This window comes from Callorhinus ursinus, unplaced genomic scaffold (assembly GCF_003265705.2).
Source record: "Callorhinus ursinus isolate GAN/ISIS: 27379988/994484 unplaced genomic scaffold, GSC_fseal_2.0 scaffold20, whole genome shotgun sequence".
NCBI lineage: Eukaryota > Metazoa > Chordata > Mammalia > Carnivora > Otariidae > Callorhinus > Callorhinus ursinus.
Window position 1 is genome coordinate 10696622 of NW_027397082.1, and position 17123 is coordinate 10713744.

Sequence of the window (17123 nt, forward strand, 5' to 3'; positions counted from 1 at the left end):
GTTTTATTCCCACCAAAGTGTAAAATTCACGATGACAGGAACTTTGTTTAATTACTACTTTATCTCCAGTTCTCGGCATATATCAGTGCTCAATGACTGTGGATTCATTCATTCAACAAATGCTTATTAAAGCATTTATTAAAGAGGGCATTGTGCCAGGTGATACTTGGGATTGAAGGAATAAAAACAAGTGTATCTAGGAGGATATTTCAGGCACGAGTAAGAGAACTGTCTTAAACAATTAGGCATTTATTAATGGACATAACTAGCAGTCTAAATTTAGATCAACTCAGGTTGGTTTGATCCACCCTCAAGGATCCAGGTTTTTTCACCGTTTCTCATCCTAAGACTTACTCCCTCGGTGGGGGGGGGGGGGAGAGAAAGATCATAGGGTGGCTGCCAGTAACCACTGGTTTAACAGCAGGAAAGAGTAAAGCTTCCTACAAGAGAAAGACTCTTCCCAGAAGTCTCCCGTACTCCTCTTCCTTCTCTCAAAGGCCAGAATTGGGTCACACACCTATTCCTGAACCATGGTATTTAGCTTCAGACCATTCGGTCCTCACTTTATGCTGAGGGTGAAGGGATGCTTCCTCTGAAGCAAGGGGACTATGCTGAGGAGGGGTGGCTCTCTGAATACATGCAGGTTCTGTAAGAAAGGAAGGGAATAGGAACTGGGGACCTAGAGGTGGGGGGAAGGGGGTTGCCACAGCAATCACCACACACCATCACAAGATTTATGATGAAAGTCTAGAGTTTTAAATAGTGCCTGCCTATATACAGACAGTCCCCAACTTACGATGGTTTGACTTATGATTTTTCAACTTTACAATGGTGTAAAAGTGATTCGTATTCAGTAGAAACCATATTTCAAATTTTGAATACCGATCTTTTCCCGGACTAGCAATATACCGTAGGATACTCTCTTGTGATGCCAGTCAGCCACGTGATCATGAGAGTAAACAACTGCTACCCTTTTTAAAAAAGATTTTATTTATTTGTTTGACAGAGAGAGAGCGAGCACAAGCAGGGGGAGCGGCAGGCAGAGGGAGAGGGAGAAGCAGGCTCCCTACTGAGCAGAGAGCCCAATGTGGGTCTCAATCCCAGGACCCTGGGATCATGACCAGAGCAGAAGGCAGACGCTTAACTGACTGAGCCACCCAGGCACCCAAGTGCTACACTTATAACCAATCTGTACCCAGACAACCATTCTGTTTTTCACTTTCAGTATAGTATTCAATAAATGACATGAGATATTCAATACTTCATTATAAAATGCACTTGTGTCAGATGATTTTGCCCAACTATATGCTAATGTTGGTGTTCTGAACATGTTTAAGATAGGCTAGACTAAGCTGTGATATTTGGTAGGTAGATTAGGTGTATTACGTGCATTTCCAACTTGTGGTATTTTCAACTTACGATGGGTTTATTAAGATGTAACACCACTGTAAGTTGAGGAAGATCTGTAAGATCACCTAAGTAGTGATTCTGATTCAGAAGGTCTGTTGTAGGGCCTGGACATTTGTAATGTCTTAAAAGCTGCATGGGTGATTCTAATGCCCAGCCTGCATTGCATACCAGTGCTGTAAGCTAAGCACCACCATCCCATCAGCGTACAAATAAGAATTCAGCACAGTCCCTACCCTGGAAAACCTACACTAAGTGTCCTTTAAGAGATTTTGGCATATGTGCCAGAGAAGCTCCCTCTGAGCTAGTAAGTTGGGAAAGGTTCTTGAGAGAGAGTGGGACCTCCAAAGATGAGTAAGACTTAAATGGAGAACCCAGGGAAGCAATGTAGCCAGAAGGGCACAGCATGAGCTGGGGTGGAAAAAAATGGAACACATGTCAACTCATGTGTCATGTTTGTCACAGGACAGGCTGATCTCTGTTTTGTTACCTCACTGGTACTTGAGAAAGGGAAGTTTTCCCATCTTCAGTTTTCTCATCTTGAACCAATAATTGGAGAAACTGAGGTTTGTTTCCAGAACTTGGTGAATCAGTGCTATCTGACATTCCTGATACTTTGCTGGAACTATTTGCCAAGCTTCCTCTTTGAGCACAAAGGGGATTTTAAGAGGCAATGATTGGGGCTTTCACATATTTGTTTTAAAAATCAAAATCACTGGGTGGAAAAACCCTATGAGATCACCTCTCTGCTCTACCTGACCTCTGTGAGGGAGACACAGTGATCTTCTTAGAGACAGAGGTATTTCAATTCCTCCTCAAAGCAAACTAAGATAAATCCAATCAAATCCAGCCAGGCTGCAAAAGGGATTGCAAGGAAAGTTAGAAACAAGCTAGAGAATGTGGCAGAAATTTATAAATTGGCTGGCAATTGGATTACATTTAAAGATTCAATTAATGACAGATTGAGAATAGAGTTTCCTTTAGTGAGTTTGTTAACTCCCAGGCAAGAGGCTTGGTGGTTTGCTGATAGCACAGAAGGTGAGTCATGCAGCACTGGCTGGCTCAGCCAGGCTGGGACAAATGTCACCCACTCACTTTGATGGATGCTCCCCATGTATAGAAATATGTGAACAGATAATTGATTTTTTTAAAACTCTACCATTACTCACTGTTCTTGACAACTTATTTTCCTTCTTTGGTATACCTTTGTTGTTGATACTTCTGCTGCATCTAAATTGCTTTTAGATGCAATTTTTTTTTTTTAGTGAACTTTAAAGGGGTCTCTCTCATTCTAACGGAGTTTCTGAGAGGTAGAGAGTTGGCAACAGACTTGCTATATATGGCTTGGGCTGGACATTCTGGAGGAATATTGCCTCTCTCGGGTTTCAAGAGCCCTCCCTATGTTATCTATTAAGTGGGTTCAGGGCAAGAATACTGGGTAAGTCAAGAGGTATTTACAGAAAATACTAATGTGGTAATTAGCTTCAGCAACAAGAAAAACAAAATATGTGCATACTTTTCAAGGAGGAGTCATATTACAAACTTTATAAGAGAATGATTTTGTCTGGAAGCTCCTAGAAAGAGAACATTAGGCCACAGAGAAGAGGACTGGTATAAACCAGTGAGAGCAGAGGTAAGTGCTGGCTCACCTTGTTTCTAGCCCTGTACCCAGCCAGCTTTGGCAGAAGGAAAATGGAGCGGAAGCAAGAGCAGCTGATACCAGAGTGATGCAGTACCAGAGGCCTCCTACAAAGATGACTCACACCTGTTCAGCTGTGAGAGTCAAACCTTTCTGTGGGTTCCATCTTCCTGGTTTGAGCTGGTCTCTAAGTTCAGAGAGAATCATTTCCCATCATGGTGGATCTGAAGTCAATAATGCTGATAAGCTGAAAATGATGGCAAACGAAAGATATTTTGGAGAAATTTAGGCCTTGTTTTGGCAAATGAGTTGCTTAGACCCATATCTGAGTCTATGAAATAGGCTCATAAAAGAGCCTCCTAAATCTAGCTTAGAAGCAAAGGCCCCAGGAATATGGATGGTGGGCATGAGCACTATTGCACAAGTGGTATAAAAAGCAAATAAGGGTAGTCTATAGTTGAAAAGAGTACAAAAATAATTTCACTGAAAAAGACTGCTCGCCCAATTTAAGCCAGCTGGTCTACCCATGTGCTAATGATCATACAAGAAGGTGGTCACCTAAGGAGGTGAATCATTTAGCTCAAGTCATCGTTCAGCCCAGTATGCTTCAGTACCCTCAAGTCTCCTTACCTAAGCATGTGTACAAAGTCCCTCTCCTTGGGCTTTTGCCCCAAGTTCTTTTCTGCTTTTTTTCACGTGGATATTTTTATCTTGGGAAAGTTTATCATGGCAAAGAAGATCTTAGTGGCTAAAAAATGGATAGCCTCCATATAGATAATCAATTCAAACTCTGTTTTACTCAGGCATTCACTCATTCAACAAACATCAAGTATCTACTACATGCCATGTTCTGGAGACCTACAGATGAATAAGACCTGATCCTATAGGAAAATCAATGGTGAGAGTATAGTGGAACGCTAACTATAACGGAGGTAAATAAGCACAGGATGCCATGACATCAAAAAGGAAGAGCATGGATGGGGTGCCTGGGTGGCTCAGTCGGTCGGTTAAGCATCCAGCTCTTGGTTTGGGCTTGGGTCATGATTTCAGGGTCATGAGATTGAGCCTGCATCAGGATCTATGCTCAGCGTGGAGTCAGCTTAAGATTCTCTCCCTCTCCCTCTGCCCCTCCCCCACTTGCTCATGCTCTCTCTCTTTCTCTCTCTCTCTCAAATAAATAAATAAATAAAAACTTAAAAAAATTGGAGGAGCATGGGAACATTCAATTCTGCTGGGAAAAGGAGTAAGGGAAGGTTTACAAGAGGAGGTGATCTTTGAGGTGGGGGTTGAAGGATGAGTACAGATTAGCCAGAGAAATGAGAGAAGAAAAACCTCCCCCACACCACACACAAAAGATCAACATTTGCAAAGCCACAGAGGTGTGATACCATGGTTCATTCAGGGAACTGCAAATGATTTGATATGACTAAGGCTGGAGATTTCAGCAGGACCCAGATCTTAAAGGACCTCGTAGGTCATGCTGAGGTGAAGAAAGTTTATTTCCAAAGGGATGGAAAACCACTGGAAGATTTTATATTGGAAAGTGACATGATAAGAATTGGGACTTAAAATAACAATTCTGGCAGCTAAAAGAAGAAAGAACAGATGACATCTTAGGAGGCTTCCAGGCCATAAATGACAAAGGATTGAACTAAGACAGCAGCTGTGATGGGGGAAAGAGGTTTGAGCTATGTAATGGCATAATAGCCGGAATCTATGTCTCATTGAGGTAAAGAAAAGAAAGGATGAGTCTAGCAGGACTCCAGTCTTCTCTCTTATGGGAGAATGTGGCAGGTGGTATCACTTCTTGAAAAAGGAAATATAAGGAAAGGAGTAACTTTGGAGGAAAGATAAATTCCATTTTGGACATGTGTATGATCTATGGGTCACCCAGGTAATGATCAGTTGATATTTATTTATTTATTTATTTTTAAAGATTTATTCATTTATCTTAGAGAAAGAGAGAGTAAGCACATGAGTGGGGGGAGGGGCAGAGGGAGAGACTCCACAGGCTGACTCCCTACTGAGCACAGAGCCCAGCACTGGGCTTGATTCCACAACCCATGAGATCATGACCTGAGCCAAAACCAAGAGTTGGACACTCAACCGACTGAGCCACCCAGGTGCCCCATGATCAGATGATATTTAAAAACATGTTTTCTTGGGACGCCTGGGTGGCTCAGTTGGTTAAGCATCTGTCTTTGGCTCAGGTCATGATCCCAGGGTTCTGGGGTCAAAGCCCTGCGTCAGGCTTCCTGCTCATTGGAGAGCCTGCTTCTCCCTCTCCTCCCCACTTGTGCTCTCTCTTGCCATCTCTTTCTTTCTCAAATAAATAAATAAAATCTTTAAAAAAAAACCTGTTTTCTCAGTAAAAAAGTGTATCTTAGAGAATGACGTTTGTGTTGGCTGTGAGTAGAGGAACTACAACTGTCTTGTGTATTATTTATTCCACTGCTCAAAACTGCCTGGCACACAGTAGGTGCTCCATAAATATTTTTAAGGACCTTTCATTCTTAGCAGTTCGAGTATAAAATGTCTAGGTTTGGTTTATTTATTTTATTTATTTTCATTTTAATTCAATTTTATTTTTAATTTACTTATTCTGCCTGGGTTTACTAAGCATTTTGAATCTGTAATTTCAAGTCTTCTTGCCAAATTTAGAAAAATTTTAGCCACTATTTTCTAAAAAGAAAAATTCTGAACTAGTTTCTCTCTCATCTTCTTTGGGGCTTATAGTTACACCTATGTTAGAACTTTTGATGTTGACTCAAGTCATTGAGGTGCTCTTAATTTTTCTTCAACTGTTTTCTTGCCTTCAGTTTTGATCATTTCTATTGATCTACTTTTAGGCTCACTGCCTTTTCCATGCAATATCTCCAATCATCTGGTAAGTTTATTAAGTGAATTTTTAATTCCAGATATTAAATTTTTTACTTCTAGAATTTGTTTATTTCCTTTTTTACAGTTTCTTTCCCTCTGCTGCAGTTTCTTGTTTGTTCATTATGAGCATATTTTTGTTTGTGTCATTGAACAGTTACAATAGCTAGTTTAAAATAATTGTGTCCTAATTCTGATTTCTGCATCATCTTAGGATCAATTTCCATCTATTGTCTTTTCTCTTGATTATGGGTCACATTTTTCTGCTTTTTTGATTGTCTAGTAATTTTGGATTGTGCTTGCACATTGTAAATGGTACATTGTAGAGACTATGGTTTTTGTAATGTTAAGCTTTGAATCTTTTTTTTTACTGAAGAGTTAACTTGGTTACTAAATTTTCTCCTTTGTAGTGGGTAAGGGTTGAAATTTCCATTCAGTTCTTTTATCATTAGTTGGGCTGATTGAAGTCTGCCCTACATGTGTTATAGTTCAGAGATCAGCCAGAGACTGGGAAAACTTAATGCAAAGATTCTGGAAACTCTCCTCTGCGATTCTCTCATTTCTAGGATACCCCACCAGCACTACCATTTTCCAATTGCGATAACCTCAAACTCTGTCTGCTAATTCCTCAAATAAATTCATCAAAACTATGGGTTTCTTTTTTTTTTTTTTAAGATCTTATTTATTTATTTAACAGAGAGAGACACAGTGAGAGAGGGAACATAAGCAGGGGGAGTGGGAGAGGGAGAAGCAGGCTTCCCGCAGAGCAGGGAGCCTGATATGATGCGGGGCTTGATCCCAGGACCCTGGGATCATGAACTGAGCCAAAGGCAGAGTTTAACCACTGAGCCACCCAGGCACCCCAAAACTGTGGGTTTCTATCCACACTCTAAATGCCCCAGCACGACGCTGACTGGTGCTTGCCCTTAGGCAGAAAGCCATTAAAAAAAACACAAAAAACAAAGAGGAAACTCATCTAGTGCCATTCTCTTCTAAGTGTCAGCTCTTCTCTCGTTTCTAGTTTGGTTTCTCTTTAATACCTTTAGGTAATTTTTTTCCTCTAGAGTTTATAATTATTATTTGCGAAAGGGTTAATCCAATATAAACTACTCTGCTATTAACAGACATGGAATTCCAAGTACCCAATAAGTATTTCTTGAATAAATTCAAGTACCTATTGTATATCTCTATGTTGATCTCTAATAGACACTATCACTTGACCTTATCCAAATTAAACTACTCTTGATTCTCTCTTCACCTCTAGCAAACCTGTTCCTCCCCAAATCTACTTTACTGTGTATATATGATACATATAAATATCATATGTATATATGAAAAGACTATCATCAAAAAGTCACCAAGGCCCTCTAAGTCTTAAAGAGAGCTACTCTGCAGTCCTCACCTCAATCTTGGCAATATTTGACACCTTCCTTATGGAAACTCCTCTTGTGGCTTCCATGACATTATTCTCTCTTGGATTTCTTCCCTTTGGCTTGTGGGACCTTGGTCTATTTTATAGGCTCTTGTTCTAATGGAGCTTATATCTAGAGGACATCTATCTATCTATCTATCTATCTATCTATCTATCTATCTATCTATCTTCTTGCTGGCATTTCCACCTAAATGTATAATAGGCCTTTCAAACTCAACATGTCCCAAACTGGAACACTCTCACTCCAGAGTCTTTGCATTTGCAATTCCACCAAATATGCACATGGTTCACAATTCTTACTCCCTTCAGGTCAACTGCAAAGTCAATTTTTAAATGAGGCTTCCCTGACCATTTGCTATATAATGAATACAACCTGCCCCTTCCTTTGGCACTATGTATCCCCTTCCTTTCCTTTATTTTTCTCCATGGAACTTACCACATGTAAATATTATAGATCTATTTTTTAAACTGTTGTTATCAGTCTCCCCTCACTGGAGTGTAAGCTCCATGAGGGTAAGGCCTTATCACTGCTAAATCCCTAGCACTGAGAAAAGAGCCTAGCATGGAGTAGGCGTTCAATAAATATTTGTTAAGTGAATGTTGAAGCTACTTAACTAGAAGAGAGCGAGAAGAAGCACGGGTGAGGAAGGAACACTAGTATTCACAAGCTGGGTGATAGAACAAGGGCCTATAAAATAGACTAGCAGGCAAGGGAAGGAACCTCAAGAGAGAATAAGGTCCCAGAAACCAAAAGAGGAGTTTCCAAGGAAGGTGCCAAACATTGTGGAGATCAAATGAGGCAAGAACTGCAGAGTGGCTCTCTGTCTTTGAGAGAGGGCACTGATGACTTTATGGATGACAGCTACTTCAGTGATGTGGTGGAAGAGAAAACCAGACCACAGTGGGATGGAGTAGCAGTAAATAGAAACATAGGGTGAAAGGCTGGGAGAAAGGGCAAGTTAGGCAAGCAAGGCTGAAGCTTCAGGAATGAGGGGTTAATGATAGAGGAAAGTCGAGGAGAAATAAGCTCAGCTCAGCTGGAGGGGTTTGCCTTAGGCAGGAGGAAGATCTCACCCTTGGACTCTGAGATGATAGGAAGGAGTAGAAGATGGGTTTGTTTGTCTGAGGTACAGAGTCAGGCTCGTACATATGGTTATATAGGTTACGTCTCGTCTGAGGACCACTGACTGAGGGGGCCATTTTGCTCTCCAAGTTATAAGCCCTGACATGGGGCTGTGTCAGCAGCTTTTATTAATGTAGTATCCAAGCCATGCCTCTGAGGTGTTGTGTACCTTTTGTAAGGTTTACAAAGGAGGCCTTGTATGGAACTTACATATTTTTAAATAAATATACATATTAAGCTTTATATATTAAATATTACAGGTATAGTGGAAAGCCTCTTGCATACTACTCTGTGGTCCTGATGCCCCTTCTTCTTCCCCAGATACAATCACCATCCTGAATTTGGTTGTTTTCATTCCCATGCATGGTCTTACACTTTTACTATACATGTGTTCCCATAAACGATGTGCATGACTTTAAAATTCGTATTAGTGGTCTCCTACTATACATATTACTCTGTAATTTATTTTTGCTGAATATTTACCCATGTTGAGAGTTATCCATGTTGATACATGTACCTCTAGTTTGCTTTCATTAATTTCATGAATATTTATTCATCCATTGACTAAATGTCCCACATTTTTTTTCTCCATTTCTCTGTTGGTGGACATATATGTTACTGTTTTTAAGGTTTCTGTTTTTAAAACCAAAGCTGCAATAAATTTTATGTCTCCTTATTACATATCGAGAGCTTCTCTCAAAGTGGAATTGCTGGTCTGTGAGGGGTGCCCACTTTCTTTTTACTTGATGGTGCCAACTTGCTCTCCCCATGGATATAGCAACATGTACTGCCATCAGCCATGCATGAGTGTTACCATTTTCTGGTTGTTGTTTTTTTTTTCAGAATTTTAAGTTTTCTCCCATTTAATGGGTTATAGTTTTTATTGACATATTCCTGATCATGCATAAGTTTGAGTATATCTCATGTTTATTGGCCATTTGGGGTTCTCTGTTTTGTAAATTGTTTGTTCATATCCTTTCCTTTCTTTCTCATTATTTTCACTTTTCTTAACGATATATAGGGTGTTTTTTGAATTCTGGTTACTGATTCTTTAATGCAAATATCTTCTTGTGCTTTGTGGCTTGTTTTTAATTTTTTAATGATGCTTTTGGTTGTATACATGATTTACATTTTAATATAGTCATATTTTTTTCAATCTTTTCAAGGATGAATCAATACAAATAATTTTTAGGTGTGTCTGCTGGAGGGGGAAGTTATCAAAGGAAATCTTGCCAAGTGATCTTTCTTTTTTCTGTAAAGCAAAAGGAGAAGTCAACTTTGAAGAGATAAATGTGGAGTCCCTGAGGTTCCTCCTGTAGCTGACATGTATTAATTGAGTCCACAACAAATGCCTAGATCTAGGAGTTGGCTGGGGTAGGGTGGGGGGTGGTGAAACAGAATTTCATACATAGAACCTTGCTTTACTAGAGCTTACCATCAGAGGACTAATACAGGTTAGACTGTAACCCTGATATACTTCCTTAGAAATTCAGAGGAAGGAGAGATGGAGGTAGGATTGAGTTAATTATGGACTGGATTAATCAGGGAAGACCATATGTCAACTTTCTTGACCTGCTATAAACCTAAGAATCGGGCGCCTGGGTGGCTCAGTTGGTTAAGCGACTGCCTTTGGCTCAGGTCATGATCCTGGAGTCCCGGGATCGAGTCCCACATCGGCCTCCCTGCTCAGCAGGGAGTCTGCTTCTCCCTCTGACCCTCTTCCCTCTCGTGCTATCTCTCATTCTCTCTCTCTCAAATAAATAAATAAAATCTTTAAAAAAATTAAAAAAAAATAAATAAACCTAAGAATCACAAATGAAACATAGATAAGGAAACGGAGGCCAACCCAAGTTAAGGTCTCCCAGCTAGTGAGAGGCCGAATGCATACTAGAACTAGAGTTCCCAGATCCAAGATGCTCCACCTGCCACTCAAAGCACACTGACATGTCTTCTTTTGATCATAAAATGAGGTCTGAGAGTGAAGCAAAGGAAAAGTCAAGTAAGACAAAATAGAAATTCAATTACAACCAAAAGAGGCCCAAGACCATTTAAACTGGGTTCACAAACTGTTAGATGCACTTATTATATTCACATCTAGTTGTCTGTCTTATGAGGCTACAGGCAGAGATATGTTATCCTCGTTTTTTTTTTTTTCAGTTGGGACAGAAAAAGGTAAAGTGACTTGACCCAGGGCACTTTACGAGTTATAGCAAAAGAGAGTCAATAAACAAGGGCTCCATGTTCAATATTTTTCTCTTCCTAAACCATAAGACAAATGGCCACGTATGTCTAGTCACTTTCTTGTTTTAGTTACCTTGGTTTTGTTCATCCATTAACTGTCAGGTTAACTAGTTCTAATTCCCTCTGCTTGTGGAGAAAGCATCAAATTAGGCAGCTAATAAGTAACACTGAAAAAAATAAACCAGATGTACATTGATCAAATTTCTCATAATCAAGCTATTACAGTCCTGTTTTTCCTATCTATATCCTTATCAGCAAACACGAATGTAGAAATCACCTTCAACTGCCTGCAGAGACACATCGTTAATTAGGATCAATCCAAAGTTCTCTCCAGCCAGAAAATGCTTCAAAACGTTAACTCCTTTTATCTTATTATAGTAATAGCCTTATGAAGAAACTAGTTATCTTGTGCCCGTGTCAGAGAAATATCATAACACTAATTACAAGAAATCCTTAGAATATTCTCCAAAATCAAAAACAATGTTCATTGCTGTCGAAATTTTGCTTCCTCCATGTTCTCAAGGAGATGGAATTCCACCAGTGCCAGGTACACCTGGCCCCTTGGATGGGATGCCTACAGGAGCTTTGTTCTAAACCACTAGTCTAGGGTGCTCTTCCTAGATGTGAAAATACTAAGGGAGCAGAAGAGGGAGGCAAGAAGCTCTGCTAGTGAAAGCTGGTGAGCAGTCACCAATGCCCTTTCAGAACTGGGTCTTTAAAGGTATTCTTCCAGACAGGGAAGTGAGGGAAAGCACGTGACGTGGAACACACCCTAGCAGCAAAGCAGTAAGGCATGAAAGGGCAGGGCAGGTTTGTATATGGATACCACTGTGTGGTCAGTGTTCAGGATGAGAAGCAGGCTGTGACCATATCACCAATGGCCTTGTAGGGTGGGCTAACAAGTTGGGATTTTACAGGTAGGTCTGGGCATGCTTGGACTGGTGTTTCCAGAAAACCAATCTGGCAGCCAAGTGTGGGAGATGAATCTTAGGGAAGAAGCCCCATTCTTATGCTACTGCATCAGGCTAGGAGAGACAATGATGGCAGCTTGGTCTGCAGCACTAGAGTGGAGACGAAGGGATACATCCAAAACACATCTGGGGGAAGAATTAGTCAAATGACTATAAGGGGGAGAAAGTAATTCTTTTAGCTGAAATTGGAAAAAAAAATTAGGAAGAGCATCAGTGTCACAGAATACAGCAGAATACAGAAGATGAAGTCAGGCAAAAAATCAAAAATTTTAAAATTTTAAAAGCTTTTTTATAATAATAATTTTCTACCTAAGAAGAGTCTATTTTCAGGAAAAAAATAATTTATTCCTTTTTTTAAAAATAAAATTTACACTAATGGTTTTTCTGTTTATAAAATTCATGCTTAATGGCTTTTGATGTGCTGGAGTAAATAATCATCAATTGTGCCAAAAAATTTTGGGAAATTCTTCAACAGAAGAAATGCCTAATCTGTGTATCTGAGATGCTTATGCATAAGCAAGCTCTCCTACAGCATAATATATATAATAGCATCTATATATTAATCTCTCTCTCTCTACACACACACACACAATCAGAAATCAATTTAAAACAAACATGATATCATCTGCAGCAAGTGCCAAGGCATTTTTTCCATTAGCTTTCAATGTGAGGAAAACAAAATGAGAAGGTGACATTGGTTTCTTTCTTTCTCATGGTTTCTTTCTTTTTTTTTTTGAGGAAAAACTAAGCCTTATTTTTTAAAACTGAACCACTAGGGAAGTATATCACAGCCTTGAAACACCAACCACAGACTATATTATCACTTTAAATAAGTTGGTAAAACAATGAGGTCCTTATCAAAATGATAAGGTGTTAGAGCTGGGGCCCGAATGCTGCTTGTTGCAAAGGCCCTAGGCAAAAGTGGTATTTGGTAATGGGGGTGGGGGATGTCCCCCTTTTGCTTTAAAGGAATCACAGCTTACCGGAGTTGCTTACTTTTCCTCCTTTGACCTTCCTATTGCGAAGGGATTGCCTCAATAGGGCTCTGTTATTTCAGGAGACTAAATAATACTGAGTTCAGGCTTTCATTCCATTCTGTCTATAAAAACCAGGTTTTTCTAAATCTAGTACTTAATAACTCTCTTAATTAAGAAGTTCCTCCTTCAACGTTCATTTCCTGGATACTGGTATACAGTGCAATCAAAACCCCCTTTCCCTTCAAGGGAGAGTGTTACTACTCCAAGATTTTTGTCCTGTAGCTCTGCTGCAGAGAGCCTCAGGGCCCATCACGGCAGCCAGTGAGAGGAAAGGGCTGCTTCCCACACCCAGTATAACGTCACCTCTCATGTTTTCGCAGGGTCTCTTAGCTGAAAGATGTAATGTGTATTTCAAGAAATATATATCCACATCTTGATGGCCCGAAACACATACCTACAAGGAACTGTTCCAAAGTTCTCATCCAAACTACCTCTCCCAACTCCACACGTTATAACAACCTCATGTCCTTGTATATAAAACAAAACCAAGCAAAACAAAGAGCCAGAAAACTTTTTTTCCCTTCTAAATTAGTGACCTCATAGATTTTGTTTTACGGCTTATGGAAAATGATTTGGTGATCCTTCTGGTAAACAGGAGGTTGGCAACAGACAGAAACACCTCTGCTCACACTCCACCAGATCACAGGCAGGTTAGAAGAAGCTGCCAGCCTGTTCATACCTGTGTACTGAGAAGAATCTGGTACCTTGGAGGGCTCTGGCTTGGTACAAGGGAGATCTCTCGTGCCAGGACAAGCATGTGAAACTTAAGCTATCAAAAACTCTCCTGTGCTATCTCTGACCCAAATTTTAGCACCAGTTTTTTCCATTTCACTTTCTAGGGTTGAAACAAAGGAACCCATATCCAGAGGGAAGTGGCACATGCCTCAAACTTGATACCATCCTTAATTTCTTCAGGAACATCACTTAAACGACCAACACTCCCAATCTCTTTTTAAATAGATTCCTGCTCTCAACCCTGATGGCCAATTGCAAAGACTTCTATTCCCCAATGGATAAGAGACTTCTTCATCTTCTTGGTCATGGTTGGGATGAGGTACATGTGGTCATCCACACACAAGTCTCCAGCTGCCACTTCACCTGAAGCTCTTTACTTCCTGCATCTATTGAATCTTTGGCTTTGTCATCGCAATGCATGGTGCACTGGGCCAAGTGGTCCTGGAACTTCTCCAACTGGGCTTGAGCCAGAGGTGCATGGCAGCGCCCAATGCATTGGTGCCCCTGCTGCATGGACACTTGGTTGTCCTCACAATAGCTGGCACTGCTGCAGAACATGAGGCCCTGCATCTTCCGGATGTTCTCTCTCTCCAGACTCTTCACCATGGAGTCTACTGCCCCCTGCACCGGGAGCTGCTGCAGCTCTGTTAGGGCGATTCCGCGCTATACCCTCCTCCACACCAGTGCCCACATGGACTCCGGGGCTCAGGCCCCCGTTTCACAGTTTCTAATACAGCTTCTGCAAGACAGGCATTAGAGGTGCCTAAAAATAGGGGTGATACAAAGAAAGTATGCCTTGTTCCCTACTGTGGATGCTGTGGTGCACTGCCCAGATTCCCCTTTCAGGACTCGGGTGCTCATTCACCCAGAACTAGGGCGTGTTGGTGGCTGACAGTTTTCAGCTGAATTATTTTCAGCCCCTTTCACAGGGGCAGCCCATATCTATTGGCTGATCATTTGGGGTTGGGTGGGTATAAAGTCCTGGCCCCCTTCACGTAAGGGGTAGAGGATCTTTAAAAGGCCATTCAGCTCCAGAGCTCCTCTAGGAATAGCTAAAGACTTGGCTACAGCTGTGTGGCAGCTGCTTCTCCCTCTGCCCAGCCCTGCTCCTGTCATTCTTACAGGTGATATTCCCAAGGGCACTACCCAATAAACTTCTTCATGGAAATCGGAGTCCTTTTCCCAGGAACCCCAACCAATGGCACCTACCAGGATCACAAAAAGCCTTCCATGAGCACTAATTACACAGAATGAAGAGTGTCACTATAAAAGTATCTATTAAACATACTGGGTCTTGAACAAAATGAGCCATACTCCCTACTTACATTCTAGCTTATGTTCTAAAACTGACAACAGAGATGTTGTAAACAGCACACAAGTGACCTAAAGGACTTTGGATATAAAGTTATTTTACTGAAAGAATCGTAGCAAGAATAATAGCCAAACTATGAAAGAATCATAGCAAGAACAAATATAAACATATATACTAAAACCAAGAACAGGAGTTGAGTCCAGGTGACTAGCAGTTCTTCGTCTGTTAGATACTATAAACCATAATTTTTTTTTTCCTGGTTGTTTGTTTTGCCCATCTCCTCAGATGAAAAGCTGCTTGACAAGGTTACTTCCCTAAGGCTCAATCACTGCGGGGGGAGATGACGGACTCCTGCAGTAATCGGACTGATGCCTGTGTGTCCCCACTGCCACCTAATGGGTTCTTTGAGCATTGAAGCCTCCATTGAATAACTGAATAGTGCTTTTTTTTTTTTCAACTGCTGACACTAACTATGTCAATAAAATAGCTAAATGTGACCATATCAAACTATGGGCCACAGTTTTCATGGGGCAAACAGGCCTATTTTGACTTCTGGAAAGAAGTCGTGTTAACTGTCTCCTTTTTCCTATTTACATTTGGGTACAAATAACCAGCCATCCAGGTTGTTTGGTGAAGTATTCTTAAAAAAAGAAAAAGGGTGGGGGCTCCCGGGTGGCTCAGTTGGTTAAGTGTCTGCCTTTAGGTAATGATCTCAGGGTCCTGGGATTGAACACCATGTGGGGCTCCCTGCTCAGCAGGAGTCTGCTTCTCCTTCTCCCTCAGCCCCCCTCTGCCCCTACCCCCTGCTCATGCATGCTCTGTCTCTGTCTCTCAAATTTAAAAAAAAAAAAAAAAAGAGATTCCAGGCTGTTTCTGCAATAACGAAGCTTTTTCTAAGATAAATAGTCAATGAGAACATGGGGGTAGGAAACACTCAGATAAAGAAGGTATTTTCAGGGGCTATGATGCAGATGAATCCAATTAACTCCAAGTTTAAGACCATCTTCAGACTACCACGGGAGACTTTTATATGAGAAAGCCAAATAGGGCTAAAAAAATGAAAAAAGCTCCTGTCACCACATCAGAGGGCAAGGCCCATTGGACCCTCTCCTGCCTGTGGGGAAGTCAAAGTAATTCATTCTCATGCTTTTCTTCCTGGCCTTCAAAGAGCTCCTGTGACTGCTTCAGCTCCACTGCCCACATCTTCCTGCTAGACCTTGACCCATCCAGCTTTCTACGGCCTTTTGTTTCTGACAATCACATATGCTTTTATAATCTCTCGTTACTTCTAAGCTTGTTAAACTACTGCTAGCTCCTAGAGATCCTCTCAATTATCTATCTGCTGCTTTCCCCCACCATTTCCCAAACATACACCACACACACACACACACACACACACACACACACACACAACCACCTAAAACTATTCTAGCTAGTTTACAAATACTTTTCTCCATCTCTTTATTTTGAAAAATTTGAAACACACAGAAAAGCTGAAAGATTAGTACAATGAACACATATATCATCTGGGATGACTGCTAACATCTTGCCATATTTTAATTCTTTCTCTTCATACACACACACACACACACATATTTATACACGTATATATGTATATACACACATACATTTAAACACATATACATATACATATATATACACACACACAATAGTTCCCCTTTATCTGCAGTTTCACTCTCCATGGTTTCAGTTACCTGTGGTCAACTGCAGTCAACAAGCACATGATCCTCTTCTGAGGTATAGTCAGAAGGTCAACAGAAGCCTAACACTATGTCACAATACCATGTCTTTCACCTCACTTCATCTCATCACATAGGTATTTTATCATCTCACATCCTCACAAGAAGGGTGAGTGCAGTACAAGAAGATATTTTGAGAGAGACCACAGTCAGATAACTTTCATTATCGTATATTGTTTGTTGTTTAAAGACTTTATTTATTTATTTGGGAGAGAGCGTGTGCAAGTAGGAAGGGGTAGAGCAGAGGGGGAGGGGGAGAAGAGGGAGAGGTAAAGAACCTCAAGCAAACTCCATGCTGAGTTGAGCACGGAGCCTGACGTGGGCTCAATCTCATGACCTTGATATGACCTGAGCCGAAACCAAGAGTCAGATGCTTACCCAACTGAGCCACCCAAGTGCCCCTATTATGGTATATTGTTATAGTTGTTCTATTTTATTATTTATTATTGTTAATCTCTTACTGTGCCCAATTTATAAATTAAACTTTATTAAAGGTATTTTATGTACAGAAAAAAAAGTATATATAGGGTTTGGTACTACTATTTGTGGTTTCGGGCATCCACTGGGGGTTTTGTAACATATGTTCCCC

General features: G+C 40.7%; 1 pseudogene; it reads right to left on the bottom strand.

The window, feature by feature from the left end:
* Positions 1-13697: 13697 nt before the first annotated feature.
* LOC112830903 (protein FAM136A pseudogene) lies at positions 13698-14774 on the bottom strand (annotated as a pseudogene).
* Positions 14775-17123: the final 2349 nt, after the last annotated feature.